This window comes from Anser brachyrhynchus (genome assembly GCF_964034855.1).
Source record: "Anser brachyrhynchus genome assembly, chromosome: 6".
NCBI lineage: Eukaryota > Metazoa > Chordata > Aves > Anseriformes > Anatidae > Anser > Anser brachyrhynchus.
Window position 1 is genome coordinate 18,095,080 of NC_137700.1, and position 19,198 is coordinate 18,114,277.

The 19,198-nt window shown below is 42.0% G+C and overlaps 1 long non-coding RNA gene and 1 other non-coding gene across 44 annotated transcripts in view; one reads left to right on the forward strand and one right to left on the reverse strand.

Annotated features, from left to right (window-relative positions):
• LOC308197296 overlaps window positions 1–19,198 on the forward strand; it is a 722,739-nt gene that overhangs the window by 32,354 nt on the left and 671,187 nt on the right. The window contains exon 6 of one of the 43 annotated variants that reach the window (XR_013952752.1): window positions 12,689–12,823. The exons of the other annotated variants lie outside the window; for them this stretch is intronic. This is a non-coding gene — a transcript (uncharacterized protein). The remainder of the gene's footprint in view (window positions 1–12,688; window positions 12,824–19,198) is intronic. 43 annotated transcript variants of the gene reach the window in all.
• On the reverse strand, window positions 1,780–12,507 carry LOC308197310. Its single transcript, XR_013952795.1, has 2 exons — window positions 10,187–12,507; window positions 1,780–2,455 (listed from the first exon to the last, which is right to left on the reverse strand). It is a non-coding gene; the product is annotated as an uncharacterized lncRNA (long non-coding RNA).

Here is a 19,198-nt window from a genome sequence, read left to right on the forward strand (position 1 = left end):
CCTGGATGCCATCCTGTGCGATGTGCACTAGGTGACCCTGCTTGGCGGGGGGTTGGACCAGATGATCTCCAGAGGTCCCTTCTGACCCCAACCATTTTGTGATGCTGTGAATAATGCAGCTTGCTTCCTGTGAAGATTCTGGGTTAGCTGTGTGCACAAGCTCTTTCCATGCAAGTTGTTCAGACTGAAAGTATCTACATTTTGTAAATGTAATTCTATAAATTAAATTGTCTTCCCAGATCACACTTTCTTTCTATTGTTATTTGAGGGCATATGGTAGCTTTCTGTAAAATGTCGCCTTAATTGCCTTCTGGATCTACCCTATAAATCCTGACAAATGCATTTAAAAGCAAAAACAAAGGCGTATTTTTCTTCTGTTAGAGAGAGCTCAGCAAACTGGCTGTACTTTTTCCATGGGGCCTTGCAAAACAGTGTTATGTCAGGAAGAATAATGCTATTTAATTTATGAACCATTAATATTTATTGCACATGCAATCACTGGCATTTTGTGTGTGAGAGCGGGGCAGCAGCTAATAAAATTGGGAAGAGGTTATATGTTTACCAGTGCTACCCAGATGATTCATGTGGAATAATTTTTTTGATGAATTTATTTCCTTGTGTTGACAAATTTCCTGATAGTAGCAAATGAGGATTTTTAAAACTTATTTGCTAGCTCAAAATGAATTGCTCAATAATTACTGCAGCTAATTAAACCCCTTTATTTTTAGGGCTTTTTAATTGTGTTGAAGAAGACTTGCTTATACCACTGTATAATTAAGCAACCAGATTTTAGTCGTCTTTCTGATTTCAGATCTGCCTATTTCTCACAAAGATCATGACTGGGGACCTGATATACTGGATTTTCAATAAGCACACTCAGTGACCCAAGTGTATAATGCTGCTGCCCCAAGCTGCATGTTTGATTCTTCAGTATGAGGAGTTGGTGTTGCAAAAACTTGTACTAGTGCTTAGCTTTGCAGTGAGACCCTCTGCAAACCATATGTGAAATACTGGCCCAGGAATGGGGTCTGGTGCCACAGTATCATCCTTTGAAGACACGAGGATTAATTTCAGGGTATAAATAAGGTATATTTGTAAGTCTTTGAAGAACAGATTGTCTGAAAATCACCTGTAGCAAGCTTTTAAAAATCAGGTTGTGCAGGTTTCTATTGATGTGTGCTTGTTCTTTTTGGATCCTTATTGGGAACAGTATTCTCTTGCTTCAGGTTCTGCTTGCAATATAGGTTTTATTTCCCTAAGTATTACGTGTATTTTACTTCAAAATAGCTCCTTCCAAGAAGGTGCCAGGCAATAAATTCATCTGGGAGATGTTGATATAAACTTAAGAGTATGGTTGACAGCCATGAACAAAGGATGGGGATTCTAAACACGTCTGTGTTTTTTTTTTTTTTATAATATTGTGATACTTGCTTCTGTAGCAGTGTGAAGTTTGGCTGTATTGTGAAGGTGATTGTTAGAGAAATGGCATGCCTAACGTGCCAATACAAACACAAGTTTGTTTCCAGTACAAATTGGAAACCTAGAAAGCAGCAATATTGCAACCAATTAACACTCAGAGTTAGCAGTGAGCTAGTCAGAGCTGAAGTGCTATGGCAAAACAATTCTGTCTGATACCAATGTAAGAACACAGAGATAATGGAAGCTTTCACTGCGTGCCTGTGTTATACAAAGGGATTAGTTGTGATTGAATCTAGGGTATTATTTTGATGAATTATTCCCAGTAAGGTATTCACAGAACAAGAGGAACTTGAAGAGTGGTGAAGTACAACAGAGTGTTTTTATTAGCTGATTTGAGAAGATGTGATTTAGCTTTGTCTTCGAAATTGAATCGTTGGAGTCTAGGAGAGTGTAAATCACCATTCCAGCCGTGGCCCAGATGACAAGGTAGCAAGCAATCCTGTTGGGAGGAGCGCAGGCTAACCAGAAGACTGCTCCCATGCAGTTCTCTGCCACCTCAGTGCGGGTGTCACAGTAGACTGAGGTCCTCACACATTGAAAACCAGGTTCAAATATCTGTGGATAAGGGGAGACTAGTGCGTAGAAGCAAGGGAGTAAATTTTAACCACCGTTTGGACTAAAATACGTTGTCCGCAACAAAGCACATTAGGAATTTTGCCTGAATAAAGACAGCCAGAAAGTCTAGCAGGTTTTTTTCTTTTTTTTTGTTTTTCCCCAGCACAGTGGAGCTGGAACATGTTAGGTAAAAGCTGCTGTTGCGAACGACAGTAAACTTGAGCACACTTGGCCGGGCAGGTTCCCTCGCTCTGCTTTTAAAGTTGCACTGAAATCCCAGTAGTTATGAACTCTGTGTAGTCACTGTCCATGTCATCATATAAGTCAGAGCGTTTAACTGCAAGACGGTGTATGTGCAAGGTATGCCAGCTACCAGAAGACACGTCACTTCCTTTTGTGCTGTGAAGCTGGTAGAGATTTTCTGTTAAGATTGAATAGGGAAAGCAGTTCAGTGCAGTTACTGGCAACTTCCTTGCTAATTTTTTCATGAGCTGATTTTTTCTCATGTGGACAAGCAAAAGCAACAGCGCTGCTTTGTTTGTTTCCATAATGATGCATCAAAACTGCATCAATGATGCACATCAAAATGATGCATCAAAGCTGTGCTTTCGAGTTGTGAAGGAAGATGAACATTAGTAAACAGGTCAAGAAACCCCACAACACAAAGGATTTTGTTATTCCTTCAACATTTGTCACCAGATGCTAGCCCTCCAATAAATCTTGCTTTGAGAAATAGTTTTTGAGTCTTGCTTAGATCTGACATCACTAAAAGTCCCTTGTGAACTCTGAGAAGGCAATCTCAATCCAGCTGCTGGTGTTTAGGGCTACACAAAATGAAAAGTGCTATAGTGCTATAAATGACAGAATCTTTCTTCTAACAGATTTGACAAACATGGGGGCTGAACCTGTGAATGATGGGAGCTTTTTTATTGACTTGCTAAAGCAATGGCTTTTGCAACTTGCACAGCTGAAATAAACAGTAAAAACATGCCATGATGCAAGATGCTGAGTAATCGCATATCCTTCCAATGAGCAGTAAATATCTTTTTGCTAACTAACCACTACATTGAAGAAGAACAAAATGTGGAAAAGATGCAGTAAACTTCAGAGTAAATCTGCTGCTGGGGTATTCAGCACCAGGATGCAATCTCTGTGTGACTTTGGGCAGGTTGCTTAGCTCAGGCGCCTCAGTTTCTTCATCCAAAAGAGGTGGTTCATAAAATCCCTTACATCACTGTGTGAGAGATGATACTTGTGTTGGATTATTTCTAGGAACTTGCTAATTACTGCTGTCTCAGTAGGATGATCTCTCCACTTGCCCACCAAAAAAAAAAACCTTTCTACTTTTGCACAAACCCTAAATAGAAGTCAGGTGTTTATCACTCAGCATAAGTAATTTTTCTGTGGTAAGTGTTTCTGGTTTTTGATTTTTACTTTCCCAAAGTAAATGACCCTCTTAATTAGTTTAAATAAATTTAATAAATTTAATAAATTTAGGAACAGCGTTATCTGAGTAGTATAACTTACCATTGTAGTCACTAGCTTGTCAGCTTCTTGGAGAAGCAGTCCTCACTGTATAATCTATACTCTGTTGAAAACAGAGGAACTCTGACGCCAGGCGAGTTTCATAGGGGACCCATAATAATACCAGGGAGTATTGCAGGGCTGTAGTGCACTTATTGCTCCCAGACAGGTTGTGTTGCTCAGCGTTGGCTGAGCACAATTTCGATGGAGATCAGGTCCCTGTGCAGCTGCTGGGAGTTTGGCGGCATGTGCTGCACCATGCATTGGTAGTGTGAGCCATCCATTCCCTCCCCATGCCTCTGGGTTTGGGCCATTTGTGTGCTGACAGCGGGGGCAGCCCTGCAGCTGTCAACCGGAAAACTTCAGTGTTAAAACTAAGATCTGCAGACTAAGGCAGGGTTAAAATGGAGGGAAGTTGACAGCAGATGTGGCACTAAAGGTGTTTGCGAGATAACTAAGCATTTTAAGCAGGTATTGATCATCATGAGGGATTTCTTTCCATTCTGAAACCCTTCATTTTGTCTGGTTTGAATAGGTTTGAGTAATTAGGGTTGTAAAGGAAACAAGCAGCCTTGACTTGAGCATCTTTGGGAGCTGCCTGAGGCTGCCCACCTGCCCAGCTGCAGGACTTGGACGGCTTCTCCCCTGGGGCCTGATCCCTGATGCGCCTTGGCTGTCAGAGAAGGCCCTGCTTTTCAGTGTCAGTCCCTGTAAAACTTCTTTCTTGCGCTGGGAAATTGAAGGAATTGGTCTTGTTAGAGTCCCTGGGAGTGAGGGGAACACCCCAGCCACCTCTTTGGCCACTCGAAGAGCCTATGTTTGGGTGGGCTGGGGAACAGGGAGAAGAGGGCTGGTGTGAGCCCTCCTGTTACTGTGGTGAGTGAAATTCAGAAATAGCGGTGTGACAGCAAAGCCTTCAGCTGAGGAAGGTAAAAATTCCTCAGGCAAACATTAATCTTTCAAGGGTATGCACTCTATGGAAGCCAGGCAGAGAAATCCCCTTTCCTCTAGCAAAATAAATCCGTTTTGAATAAAAAAAATCTGCACTTAAACCTTGAAAACACAATCCTTGGTATTTTTTGAAAAAAGCCAGTTGTTCCTACACACATGCCTTTCTAGCTAGAACTGGGGCACAAAAAAGATTAAATCTCATTATTCTGCAAATCTCTAAATATATTAACTGGTTACAATACATAGACGTTAGGTCAGTGTACAGAAAACAACACAACAAACAAACTGCAGTGTTCCTATTCAACAGATGCCCACGGCTGATGATCAGACAAAGTGATCTGAATCACTGATTGCTGATGGGCACGTTTAGCTCCAGCCAGAGCCCAAATTGCCTCTCACATTCACCCCACGAAGGTCCCAGCAATATAGAGTCTTAGCAATGAGTCTTTGCCTTTGATGCATTTTTTTCTGCTAAAAGGCTCATTATAAAGTGCTAGCTATGCAAATTTAACTTCTGCTCATTTTTTCTCCCCTTTTTTTTCTCTTAATTTTCCAGGCCTTTTTAAAAATTCTCCTTTACTATTTTTAATATTTAAATTAATGCTTAAATGCTTAATGCAAATTAATGGTTAAATGTTGTAGTTTGCTTTGTCCTGGTGAGATAGAATTCCTTGCCCAGCTGCAGTGGGGCACACAGGGATGGTGTGACCATCAGCAGGCAGAAGCTGGGACACCTCAGAACGTGGCCATCCCCACGCATTGAGCTGTAGCGGTGAATTGCGGTCCCAGGACTGCAACTGCTTGACTGGCAGAGCTTGACTGGGCTGAGCATTGGAACCAGGGCAGAAAGCAGTGTGTAAACAGCACACACTAGCTTGGGCGCCTGTTTGTCATGTACATAACCGTGTTTTTGTCTCCTGAAGGAGAAGGAAAGAAATCCAACTGCTGAGCATGGAAAAAGGAGTGTAGAGACTGTGTGTGGAAAAGTGTCTGAATTTTGGTCCCAGCTGCAGGGACTGTGCTGCTCTCTTAACAGCTTGTGCTCTGTCTTCTCAGAGAATAGGGGTACAATGAGAATATAAATAAAAGTTGGGCCAACTTTGCAACTATATTTTGAAAAAAAAAAAAACAAACAAAGTTTTTTTCAGGTTTAATCAAACTAAAAAAAAAAGTGGGCTGCTATGGAGAAAAAGGAGTGAGCAGTAATGTTGATGGATGTGCAGTCCCAGGCTAAATAGGTCCTTCACCACAGTTTGTCAGTTAAGAGATTAATTTTGTAGGAGCAAAAAAAGGCCAAGTAGGTTGTGGAAGTGAACGCATGAAAATGTGAATAACAGCCCAGACAGGGAAGCCGTGAGGAAGGAAAGGAAAAGGTAAGATCTGGCAGCTTTTAAACAGAGTGGTCTGCTGGTCATGTAACTGACTTACTGGTCCTGGAGGAAATATTTACTCCAGTGTGGTCAAGGCTGGTCAGGTGTTATACAGCTGCAAAATGGTTAAAAATAAAACACCATAAAACAAAACTGTTGTGCAGCAGGGGAAGAGGGAGAGATGCATGTAGCCAGGAATCACAGGTAGCTGGCAAGCCTGAGTATAGGAATGTTCTGGGAGAGTGAGCCAGTGATGGTCACAGCAAGCACTTTGGGGCAGCAGGAGCAGTGCTGAGACCCTGGAGTTATTTGCAGTTTCTTGTGGCCATGCTCTTGGTTTGGTTTCAAGAAGACAAACTGGTGTTGTGCTGATCTGCTGCAGAGGGGCTAGTGTTTGCTTCTGGCTCTTACCTACAGCAATGTCTAATCTTTTCTGCTAGGTGTTTCCCATCACTATTGACAGTTGGCAAGGCTTTACAAGAGTCCACACGCTGCTCTTTTAAGTTGAGGAGAATGTGTGTGGCTTGTTTTTTATCCTTAAAAAGTGTGCTTTTTGGTTTTATTGCTTACTTGCTTGTTCTGCATCACAGGAGAATTAACTGGAGCAGTTGGTTTAACTTCTTTATGCTGTGCACTCATTTGTATCCTTCCAGCATGTCCCTTCTGATTCATATTACTAAAATAAGCAGTCCCAGTTGTTCCTTTTTTTTTTTTTTTTTTTTTGGCAAATTCACTGGATGAACCATGGTCCTTTGTGAAACTCCGGGGATAGTTCAGATAAATAGTACTTTTCTTTATATGCAGATCACTTTCTGGGATGTTAGTCTTGTTTATCTTTTTGTAGAATAGATTTTATTAAGAGGTCAAGTTTCACAAAGTTATCACTTAAAATTTTAAAGTGGAGAAAAAATAAAGGGAAAAAATGGACTGATCTGGAGAAACTGTGGAGCAGTCAGCCTGCTTTTCAGCCCTAGGAAAGGTTCTGGGACAAATCATTAAGCAGTCAATTTATCAGCTGCTGAAGATGATGAAGTGATTAAAAATATAAAACCACCACCCTATGGATTTGTGAAGAACAAATTATGTCAAACTAACTTGATTTCTTTCTCGGAAGGGGTAATAGTACACAGGGGGATATATAATTTGACTTCTGTTAAGCTTTTGACATTTTTCTCCTATCTATATATACAACACAAGGAAATATATCCAGCATGAAAACACTGCACACAAAGGATTAAAAGCCACTCAAAAGTAGTTGTAGTTTAGTGCCAGACTGAGAGGGTGTTTAAAGTGGGGCCAAACCACCCCATTTCTATTCTGCATTTTCATTGAGGACTTGGGTAATGAAATAGAGGTTAAATTGGTCAAATGCACAGAGGACATCAAGCTGTTATACTGTAAGGACAATAGAAGACAAAATTGGAATTTAAAAGGGCCTTCTTAATTTGAAAGAGAGTCCTAAATTAACAAGATCAGCTTTTCAAAGCGCCCTGTACCTAGGAGGGATGAGGGACAAGCTCGAGTGAAAAAGGGAGAATAATAACTGCCCAGGCAGCGTGAACATCAGGAAAAGATCTTGGTGTGGATAGCAGATGAATATAGGTCAGCAATGTAGTGTTCTTGCAAAACCACATATTTCATTGTGTAATAAGGTGGTGTGCAAATTGGAGGGAACTTGGGAAAAGTGACAAGCGTTTACAAAACATAGAATATAAGTACGTTTGGAAGAAGTGGTTATGCTTAATATAAAGGAAAGAAAATGGACCGGATAATGGTAGCCCAATTTGCAACATCTTTAGTGCAGAGGATTGCAACTCATTGTTCTTCCTTTATACTTGGGACAGAACAGCAAAGCAACGTTTAATGTTGAAGAAAAAATCAGGTTGAAGGTTAGGAAAAGCTTTCTAACTGGTAATGTAAAAAGGGAGCATCTTTCGGAAGGAGTCCTGATTTTTCTCTTCTCTGGAGGTGTTCAGGAGAAGGCTGGCCAGAAGTTTTGTAGAGATGGGAGTTGAGAGATACCCAACACCTCTGTTAGTACACCAGACCAGAAAGCAGGGTGCCTTGAGTACCGCCGATGTGACATGACTTTTCTATGACTATTCTTTCTCTCCATGACTATTCTGTCCCTCTACCCCCTCAGTAAAAGTCTGTCTTTTTTTTAACCTTTTGAATACAATCAAAATCTGTTAAGACAGACTGAACTTCCTATATGGTTTTGTTAAGTCTATGTTTGTGTCTTCCTTTCCAGAACTGTTACTTCTGTGGTGCTCTGTTAGCTTTTCCTGTATTCTGTCTGAAACCTTGTTCACTTGCGGTCTCTTACCTGGGGGATGGCTGTTCCAGCTAGAACACTGAAACATGCTCAGGGTGAGGATTTGAACTGTTTGATTCCATATAATACCCATCACAGTTTTTAACTTGTGAGCTGGGACAAACGTTGTTAAAACCAGAGTGAGCAACTCTAGCATGCGAGCCGCTTTGTAGAGGGAATGGCAGAAATCTCCAAGCGGACTTCATCCAAGAGGGAGGGATGTGCAAGTCTTTAGTCATGCAATCAAACGGGGCTTTTGTTTTAATGTCAGCAAGGTTAAGATGAAGGGGTTATACCAAAATAACATGTGGGAGAAGTAGCAAGGTACAGCACAGAACTGGAGCATACTGAGGAGCAAAAACTAGAGGGATTTTGGGTTTGTGCCACTGAAGAAAGTCTGCTTTGTCTGATTTGGGGCTGGACAAGGCTTCACGCTGAGAGTAATGACAGGTTTTACTGTTTGATCCTGTGTTCATGGTAATAGAACTTCATACATCCTATATAAGTAAACATGATTTCATCAGAAAACTACCTGGCAACGTGGTGATATCCTCTTCCTAATCAAAATAACTGTCAGGATCCTGAGTTTTGATAAATTGCTTGAGTCAAAAATGAAGAAGTGTTACAAAACCTTAGTTCAAAAGAAATACAGCTCACATGAATAAAAAGTTAGCTGGTATCATTATTCCTTCCTCATGCTGATGACAGGTACTGCCTTTTTCTTAAACAGCATGTTCCCTTATTCCTTCCTCGGGCTGATGACAGATACTGCCTCCTTAAAAAGCATGCTCCAAACAAATAAGCAACCCACTACCCTTTTCTTGCTTTAATTTCCATGATCTTACATGAGTAAAGATGCAAACTTTTGCTTGAGGATCTGAATGTTTCTCATATGTTATTTCCAACCAATGGAGAACAAAAAACCTGAAATTCTTTCATTCTTGTAAAGCACTGTCATGGAAGAGCACAGAGTTCAGGCAGTGCAAAATGATTTAAATCTTGGAGGTCCACTTGGAAGGCTTTGGCTTCCAAGCTGCTTTTTTCGTTTCTCTCTTTTTTCTTTTTTCCCCCTCTATAATGGAAAGGAACATAATGTTCTTACAATGGAAGAAACAGATTTCTCCCATTGATCAGAATTCATTTTTTTTCTACACTGGAAAATTCACTGTCTTCAGTAACACAATTAAAAGAATGTTGTTATCTTTAGAGCTTCAGTTTTCCTGCTTGATTTTTTTTCTGAGTGCTGTCTTGTGGACAGATCACTCTGTAACATGAACCAACACCTTCTACCATGAGCTACAATAATTTTGTTGTTCAGTGAATGTTGGATTTTTTTTTTTTTTTAACTCTAGATAGGTCTTGTTTTGTGCATTGTATTACAGAATTGAACACTGATGTGGTGTTTTGAAAAGGTGATTTAGAACAGCTGTTGTGTTTGAAGGACCACAGAGCCATTGTGGTGGTTTTACTCGGGTGGGCGGCTGAGCTCCACCACAACCACTCTCTCACTCCCCCTCCTCAAAGAGGAACGGGGAGAAAATACGATGGAAAGGGCTCAAGGGTTGAGATAAGGACAGGGAGATCGCAGTCATTATCATAACGGGCAAAACAGACTCAGCGTAGGGAGATAGTAAGATTTATTACCTATTACTAACAAGCTAGAGAAGTGAGAAACAAAGGAAAGAAACCAAAAGCACCTTCTCCCCCATCCACTCCCTCCCCCCGAGCAGCGCAGGGGAACAGGGGAATGGGGGTTATGGTCAGTCTATAGCGCTTCTTCTCCGCCGCTCCTTCTCGGTCACTCTCGTCCCCTGTGCTGTGGGGTCCCTCCCACGGGATGCAGTCCTTGCCGAACTGATCCGGCGTGGGCTGCCCACAGGCAGCAGCTCTTCAAGAACTGCTCCAGACATGGGTCCGTACCACGGGGTCCATCCCTCAGGAGCGAACTGCTCCAACCTGGATCCCCCACGGGCAGCAGCTCCTGCCAGGTCACCTGCTCCTGCGTGGGCTCCTCTCCACGGGCTACAGGTCCGGCCCGGAATCTGCTCCGGCAGGGGTCTTCCACAGGCCGCAGCCTCCGTCAGTGCAGGTCCACCTGCTCCACCGTGGTCTCCTCCGCGGGCTGCAGGGTGGAACCCTGCTCCACCGTGGTACTCCATGGGCTGCAGGGGGACAACTTGCTTCACCATGGTCCTCACCACAGGCCGCAGGGGACTTCTGCTCCGGCGCCTGGAGCACCTCTCCCCCTCCTTCTTCACTGACCTTGGCGCCCGCAAGGCTGTTCCTCACTCCTCTCACTCTCCCAGCTGCTGTATGGTGCAGTGTTTTTTTTTCCCTGACTTAAATATGCTCTCATAGACGCGCAAACAACATCACTTATTGGCTCAGCTCTGGTCAGCAGTGGGGCCCTTACCAAACATGGGGCAGCTTCTAGATCCTTCTCACAGAAGCCACCCCTATGGCCCCCTGCTACCAAAACCTTGCCATGTAAATCCACTACAGCCATCTGAAGACCTTTGCTGCACCATGTGATCATCTGAGCGTTTCTGAAGTGAGGGATAAAATATTTTCATTTGTAGTAAAGGGTAAAAGACATCAATTATGTTTTCTATACTAGTAATGCCTAATGCAGAACATGTCCTGATGTGAGTAAAGTGGTGGTTCTGCTCTTTGAGAAACAGCATAGAGAATAAGGAAAAAAGAAAAAGAAAAACCTGACCTTTTGCCAATGATAATGCATTCATGGTTCTGTTTGTACAGCTTAAAATGCAGTGACTTTATGAAATCCTTTCATATGAGTGACACATGTCAGATGAAGCTCTTAAGGGATATTTGGCATCATATATACCACAATTACATGTTTGATTGCGCAGAATATAGTATGAAATGATGACAGTGGCATCTATTAGTGTTGAAAGTTTTACAGATTTTCTAGAGCTGTCATCCTGTGGTGTCCTAAGTCTTTTGTCTTCGGTTCCCTTTCTGACTATCATAAATGGTCCTTTTAGCTTCACTCCTTGGATGTCTGTTTTCAAGTTGTATAGTGAATGTAATATTAAATCATAAAGCTCTGTATATGGTTCCCATATGGCCAGTAAAATCTCAGGCTACCATATTTGACCTACAGGCATTTAGAACTGACTTGTGCATTTCTGTACCAGCTGCTGATCACAGGCAACCAGCAGCAGTATCTTCCTGTCCTACCAGCTAATGTAATACAGTTTGCTCTCATGTTCATGAGTGTGCCAGAAACAGGTATCAGCACCAGAATTCACGTGACCTTTTCGCATCTCTGTGATTAAATGTTTTTCTGTTCAGCAAAGAAACCTTAAAGGCCAGACTGATTTACCACTATGCCATAAAATGACAATTATTAGTGTGTGAAAAAATGTCGTAACTAAAATAAAATCGAAGAACATACCTCTTAATTTTTGAGGGAAAGATGTAAGCGTGCATATATGGATTTGTATATCAGAAGATAAATCTGAAGCAATCCTTCGCAGAGTTGCTGATGTTTGCTTTGTCTTCTGTCATCATCATTTGCTATTTACATTTTAAACAACTGCATAAGTATTTGTCATTTTCCAGTATGCTGTGAAATACAATCAGTCTCCATCAAGCAAAAAGGAAGTAGACCGTTGGACTGCTTTGGGGAACTATCAAGTCCTTGAACTGGAAAAATCTAGAAAAAGAAGGAATATCTCAGTACTGAATCTGAAATAACACACCAAACAGTTTATTTTTTATTACTGATTTTTAGCTTGATGATTTGGCATCAGTGTCTGAGTAGTGATGGTTTCTTCATTTTTTCTGATGCATAGAGAATTTGACGTGTCTCAACCTTGAAAGAACGCTTTTAAAATCACCTCTCTTACCCAAAAAATGTTTTTGGGAGCTCTGATTGTTTTTTGAACAGTGAAGTTTCAGTTCAGTTCTCATGGCAAGCACCCAGACAACCTGTCTTCTGTCCTTTTTGCTTCTTAGCCGTCTGTCAGCAATATATTTCCAAGGCTTCAGTTAGATTGACATTCATGAGCAGAAGGTATGCATTTCACCTTCACCATGCCCTCCCCAAAATCAGCATGGTGTTGTGCCATATACATAATTTATCTCATCCCATGACAGTAAAACCACACAAGGATGTCTCTAGCTTTATCCAGGGTGACAAGAGAATGAATTTTTTCTGTCACTATTTCCATCACACTGCTTATCACTATGCAGATACTTTGTCCATGAAAATTGTCTGACCTGTTTGATAACCTTTTGCGGGACATTGACCAAACACCAAATTAAGGGGTATTTTAGAGCCCAGTCTTCTGCCATCCTTCATCTCAATTTGCTAAAAACTTCAGGGTATCAAATGGCAGACAACTGTGTCAAGATAAAGATGGTTTTGCTCACTGGTAGCACATAGATTTTTAAGAGCTAAATGGGGAAGCTTTGTATTTGTGTCTGTTAACTCACTGATTAACACCTATGCTATGATTGCCAACAGAGATAAAGAAATCTATTTTTAATCACCAGAAACTGATTATGAAAAGCAGGACATGATTCTACTTCCTCCGAGGTCAGAGGGGAAATGTTTTATTGACTACCTGGGGGCTGGTCTTCTCCCCAAAGCAGAAACGAGGTGAGATCACATACTTCAAACCATTCTCGAGACACACCTGTTGTGATTTTGGAAACCATGTTTACTCTCTGCCATACCACAGCACTTATGCAGAGCTTTGAAATTCAGTTTTTCAGAGAAAGGGAAATGAGTGATGTAAGCTCGGTGGGCAAGTGTTGTTTGTTTTACTTAACTTGTATACCAGTCCTGGAAGAGATACGGATGTAAACAGCGGCGCTGTCTTCCAAGCTTTCTTAGTCAAAGCGCGCAAACCAATTCCTGTTTCCCAGGAAACTAGTGGGTCACAATAATTGCTTAATTATTTCTGGATAGTAGATAGGAGTGTGAAACTCCTGAGCTCTGTCTCAGTCCTCTCACAGGGCTGTCACATGAAAAACAAAGATGTTGTATTTTGGTTTTCTTTAAAAATGAAAAATGTGCATCTTTAAAACATAGCTTGTGAATAGGACTATTTTTTCTATGATGGATAACAAAACCCCTGAAAATTCAATCTGAATTCAATCTGAAGCAGATTCTTTTGATTTTACACCAAAATAAAAGTGGAGAAAACATACAATTTTTAGATAATACATATTAACTTCAGTTGTGTAACAGTTACGAAAACATAACCACATGAAAAATTTATATTAAAAAAATAGAAATATGTTTCAGAAATTAGTTTCTGAAATCATTATTAATAGCTTTTTTTTTGTTCAAGATTCCTTTTTTTCTGATAGTTTTTGTGTGTGTGTGAATGAAACAGCTTGACAAACTGGTGTTCTTTTGTATGACTGAAATGCATGATTTTAAATGAAAGTGTATGTTTTTTTTCTGCATGTTGCTCATTGCATGATTAAATGTAACGTTGCTTTTCAATGGCAGTTAAAACTTAAAGAAAAAAACAAAGCAAACAAAACCTATTTCCTCTTGATAGTGTCTCACATTTGGATGGCTATTAGATTATTATTATCTCACTTTGGAAATTTCAATATTTTGTTGTAGGAGAAAAGTTAGTAAGCTGTTTTTGTAACTGGCGAATAAGGTGATCATTTTTAAGTACGTTTTTTAAGTTCTCACAGAGGTAAAAATAAATATGCATTTAACTGCAAAATAATTGAGAAGTATGATAGCACAGCAATTATTGAGAAAGTTTTGCTCAGATTATGATTCAATTATTATTAGTCAATTGCAAGAGAGGGTTTTGCAAATTGAACTACATTAAATAATTGTAGTACGAGTTTGTAAACCGTAGTTACAGCACCAACCACAATGCAGGAAATTTTATTGCTGGGAAAGTAAATACATAGTTATGCCTCAGTGGCTGTAAAATGTTTCTGTGCTATGACTGAGACAGTCCTATCTGAAAGCAACCATCTTCCTATTTTGGAGTTCAGTTAAGCCTGTATTATCTGCGATGGAGAGGAGAAAATGTCCCTAAGGTCACTTTCATCCTGTTGCATTAAATAGGAGGCCTATGAAAATGGATTAAGAATGGTACTTAAATTGCAAAAGCATCACTGCAAAGTGGATTGGAAGTGAAAATAGCTTTGGGTTCATATTCCAGTTATTGTGCCCATTAGACGTTATATTGGTTAAAAATAAAAAAGCCTACCAGTGAATTGTGGTGGATACATATGAGTCACTTATCTATTCTACTGCATTATGTATTATTCTAGTAGCATAGCATTAGCATTATTTGACTTGAAAATAACATTTTCTTCGATTCTCTGACATTTTAGTCAAGAAACGAAAAAATATTATCTGTACTTAGGCTGAAATAATATAGGTTTATTCCTTCCTATTAAGTTTTTTAACCAAATTTAAGGAGGAATACTTTTTACAAAATTCGCTAACAGCAATAGCAATATCAAATATACACAAAGATGAAATACAAATTTATAGGGAAGGTTGTCAATGGCAATTTTCTTCTCTGTTTGGAAATCTTCTGTAATTTATTGTGGTAGAATGACCTGTTTCAACTTAATTTGTAGTTATTGTATTAAGTAGAGCGCTCTGAACATTATTAACAGAGCATTGGCAAACTGGAAAACCAGAGCAGTTCGGATTTTTCGCTGATGTATTTGACATTTTTAACTATGTTGCTGCCATTCTATAGGCATAAATTACAAGCAATTTGCTGTGGTGTATGGTGTGATGATCTGTAATGTGCTCATGCTGTGGGGTTCGCCTTGCAGCGGCACTGGGACCAATTCAGATGCAGCTCAACCCGAGGGGGCTGCTCTACAGGGCAGCCAGTGAGGTCCCTGTCATGGAACCAGGGCTGGCTGGGGACACAACCAGGAGAGGTTGTGCATACCAGAGGAAAGAAGCTTTCAGGGGCTGGTTCCTGGGGCTTGAGAGGCCAAGGAGAGGCTTGTAATTGGGGATTTCCATGGCAACAGGCTCGTGGGAGCTGCCAAGGCAAAAAGGGAAGGCAAACGCAAGGTGAAGGACAGGAAACGCCTGGGAGAGGTGGCGGGAGGAGGCACTGATGAAAGCTGTCCTAAGCGCTTGTACGAGGTCTTGAAGAAGCCCATGGCTTTGTACCATGACACCCTGCTGGGGGCACACGGAAGGCTGGCAGAAGGGCTTGCTGGTGGTGCAGAGGCAAGGAAGATGTCTGGAGGCCCGAGTGGACGTGCGGTGCTGCAAAAGGTGTGAAAATGCAAGGGGCTGAGGCTGTAGGAGCCAGCTGTGCCCCGTGTTGGAGGACTGAAGGCAGCTGCGATGCCCGTGTCTCCTTGGGAGCTGGGCCCATGGGCGGTGAGTGTCTTGCAGGCACTTGGGTAGAAAGCTTCAGTTTTACCTGGGAAAGAAATTGCCTTCAGTTCAGACTTGAAATGTAAAAGGTAAAGCAGCACAGTGTGTCACTTGGTCGGTCCTGTGTGGTGGACATCTGATGGAGCTGCTCTTTGAAGAGTACTAGGAATGTAAAATGTATTAATGTAAACGATAATTTTTACCTGCTATTAATTATTTAAAAAGTGCTGATGAGGGAACAAAAAAGATTGAGTGCAGTAAGTGCAGAAGTTAAAGATATCCCTGGAAAAGTTTTAATATTTGATGCTGAGATTGTTTTTATGAGCAAACCTACAGTCACAGGGGGTATTAACTAAAATGGCCTGAGAAAGGTGTACGAGTGCCCTCCCCCCCCCCCCCCCCCCTTCCTTGGAGCCAGCTGATTTTGCTTCTTGTTTTAAGTTATATTGAGTGGCTGTGGAAATATGCAGTACAGCTTGCTCCTCCTGCTCTTCCTCCTCCTAGGTGCGGGTTGTGTTTCTCTGTAATCATTGCAGCGATGGGCTTAGCCTCTGGGAGCGGACTTTACCTCCGAAATTTATTTCTCTGTTTCCAATTTCACACTGTGAATTTCCTGAGCACGGTTGCCTGGATGGGGGTGGCTTGCTGTGGGCTTGCTGATAATGGAGGCCTCAGGGTGGTCGGGGAAGGAAGGGGAGATGTGCTGTTGCTCTTACAGCCAAGAAGGTGGCAGCCTGTGAGCAGCAGAGCCCTGGCTCCCTTTTGCCCCAGCTAACCCTCAGTCCTTAAAAAAGCTGCAGGGAGGTCACTTGTGGGGCGAGCCTGTAGCTGGCCTGGTGGTGGCCCTGCAGCCGGGGAGAGGCAGGCACCCCCTGGGTTTGGCCACTCTGGCACGGGACACACCAAGTCCTGCTTTGCACGTGTGAAAGGAAAAAAAACCCTCTTTGGGACTGGCTGATGCTGCTGATTTCACTGATTTCCTGCAGCGCTGTGGGGCACATGGGTGAAGGTGGGAATGCATGCAGCTGCCGTTTGCCTGAGGTGGCTGTTTGCCAGTGGTGTCCCACGCTTGGTGGCCGCTTGCCTGAGGCAGATGCTTGCCTGAGGCTCTGCGGTTGTCATTTGCCTGAGGTGCCCCACACGTGGTGGCTGTTTCCCTGAGGCTCCCCAGCATGTGGCAGCCGGTTGCCTGAGGTGGCTGATCGCCTGAAGCGCCCCGCACATGAGGAAGCCACTTCCCTGAGGCAGCTGGTGTGCTGGTTGTAATCCCTGAGAGGACACTGCTGACCTGGGGGGCGGTGAGAGGAAAACAGTGCTGCTGACATCAGAGAGCAGGAATTACAGTGCCAGCTGAGGTGAGCAGGCCAGCAAGGGGCAGCTCTGTGCCCTCTGCTGCCTGTTGTATGTGTAGGTGTGATGTGGCCCTCGAGAACAGAAGGCGGGAAGTGGCCCCAGGCTGGGGTGACTGATCTTTTGCCCTCCTGGGGAGAGCGTGAAGCTTCACGGAGGAGGACTGACTTGGCAGCTTTCCTTCCCAGACCTCAAGGTCCGTCTCTGTGAAAAGCTCAATATTAGGTTTTTCCACAAGTTCTACTGCAGATGGGAGTCGTCAGATGTACTGAAGGCTGCACAGAGAAGCAATACTATCTGCTAAGTAACACAGTTAGTGATGATATTAGGAAGGAGTGTTTCTCCCCGGGTACTGCCTGGCCAGGCTTTCTTTGCACTAACAGACTCCTTGGCATAAAAAGACTCATGCTTTTGTTGAACTAGTGAACAGAAATGCAGTGTGAAGAAGAGGAAGGCTGGGGAGGCAGCTGCAACAGCTGGCACAGCCTGACGGAGGGAAATAATGCATGGCAGAAGTTAGAGAAGAAAAAAAATCCCTCTAAAATATACCTTTTATTTCAGGGCATGATTTAGCTAAGCACCCAAAAATAGAAAAAATGAGAATCTCGTGGTTTTTTGTTTTGTTATAGTTTTATGTCATGGAAAGAAATGAACTGCTCTGAAAAAAAATAATATGTGTTTCTAACAGGCTTGTACTAAATTTGACAAGTTAGACTTGAATCAAGGTAATTTCTAGGGTGAGAAAGGAGTGAGGACTACCTCATAACAGTACAACAATTACAACCTTCAGAAGAAAAATAAAATAAAGCAATTTAACATAAAGGACATCAAATTAACACAACTTAAGAAAAAATATTGAAATATGCTTTGGAAGCACTGCTTTTTACAAATAACCCTTGTGTTTCTTGGTATCTGAAGATAAACAGGCATTTTGTTGAATGGAGACGGTGTTAGTTGTCATTTGCTAGTGGGTTATTTTAAATTTCAATCACAGGCAGAAAAAAGTTGTAAATAAATAACAGTGCAAGCTTATTTTTTGATCTTTTTTAGACCTAAGACTAGGCAGTGTTAAAGCTCTTTTAATGCTCAAGAAGGGAAGAAATCACTGAAGAGAGAATAAAGCATGAGGCTTCAGTGAATATGACAGTGGAGAGAGGAGGAGTAAAGGCGTGTGTCCAGAAGGCCCTTGCAAGTTGGGAAAATGGTGATGGAGAAGAAGCTGGGAATGGATAACAGTGTAAGAGGCAATGACCAGACAGGAAATCACTGAAGGAAAGGTCAGGCGAGGAATGGTGCCGAGCATAACAGAGTCACAGGTGACTGAATCTCTTTTGTACTGGGTGAGAGAGTTGAATGTGGGTGTGCCATGCTTATTATTCCCTCAATATTCCCAAAAATTCTAACTATAACGTCAGCCGTGATGTCTTCACTTCTTTGATTAGCACAATATTTATAATCAGTTTGTTGCAGGCTTGTAAGCCAGGCTTGTCTCTGTTATCCAAGCTTGTTTTCCTCATGTGACTCATCAAGTCTGAATTTGCTTGTATGTGGGACTACTTTTGAAGACTTCTGCAAAATGTGATGGTTGGCTGCTTGGTTATTCTGCATCATTGGTATTGAGAGAACGATGTAGGAGCTTTCCAGCCTGTGTGCTTTAGCTATTCTTACTACTGTGAGCAACATAAAAGGGTAACTGATCTGTTTGGACAACGTAAAATTCTTATCGGAAAAATCTGAAAGCTCTTCATAGTGCAAAGGCTGCCTCACTATCATTTTCCAAGAAAGAGAGATAGCAACACTCCCACTGGGACAGGGGAAGATGGCGCCCTTCTGCTCTGCTGGGAATACTTTAATGCTCTCAGCTGGCAACGTGCTTTTTCTAGCTGTGAGAGGGACCTGCCTCCGCCAGCTCCTGGGGAGACATCAGAAATGCAGTTGCTGCATGCAGAATCTCAGTAAGTACGGCTAGATGAAAAAACAGGCAGGAATTAAACTCATCAGGCAGGAAATAAACTCATTTTAGTCTTTCATACACCTGGTCTAGTCTAATAACTGGGTAGCTTCATCTGAACTTGTGTGAGATTTTAAAAAAATCTCATAAGCTACTGTTTCTGTGCATCTAGGTAGTCTCTGTGAATTGGCCAAACTTCATGGATGCCTCCGGGAGGGAAAATAAATCCTTTTAAATTATGGTAGCAGCAATCATACAGTTGAGCTCTCTTTTATACGGTAGTAGTTGCTGGGTTGAATAGAGGCATTTCCTTCACTACAATAAACTCTAAAGTC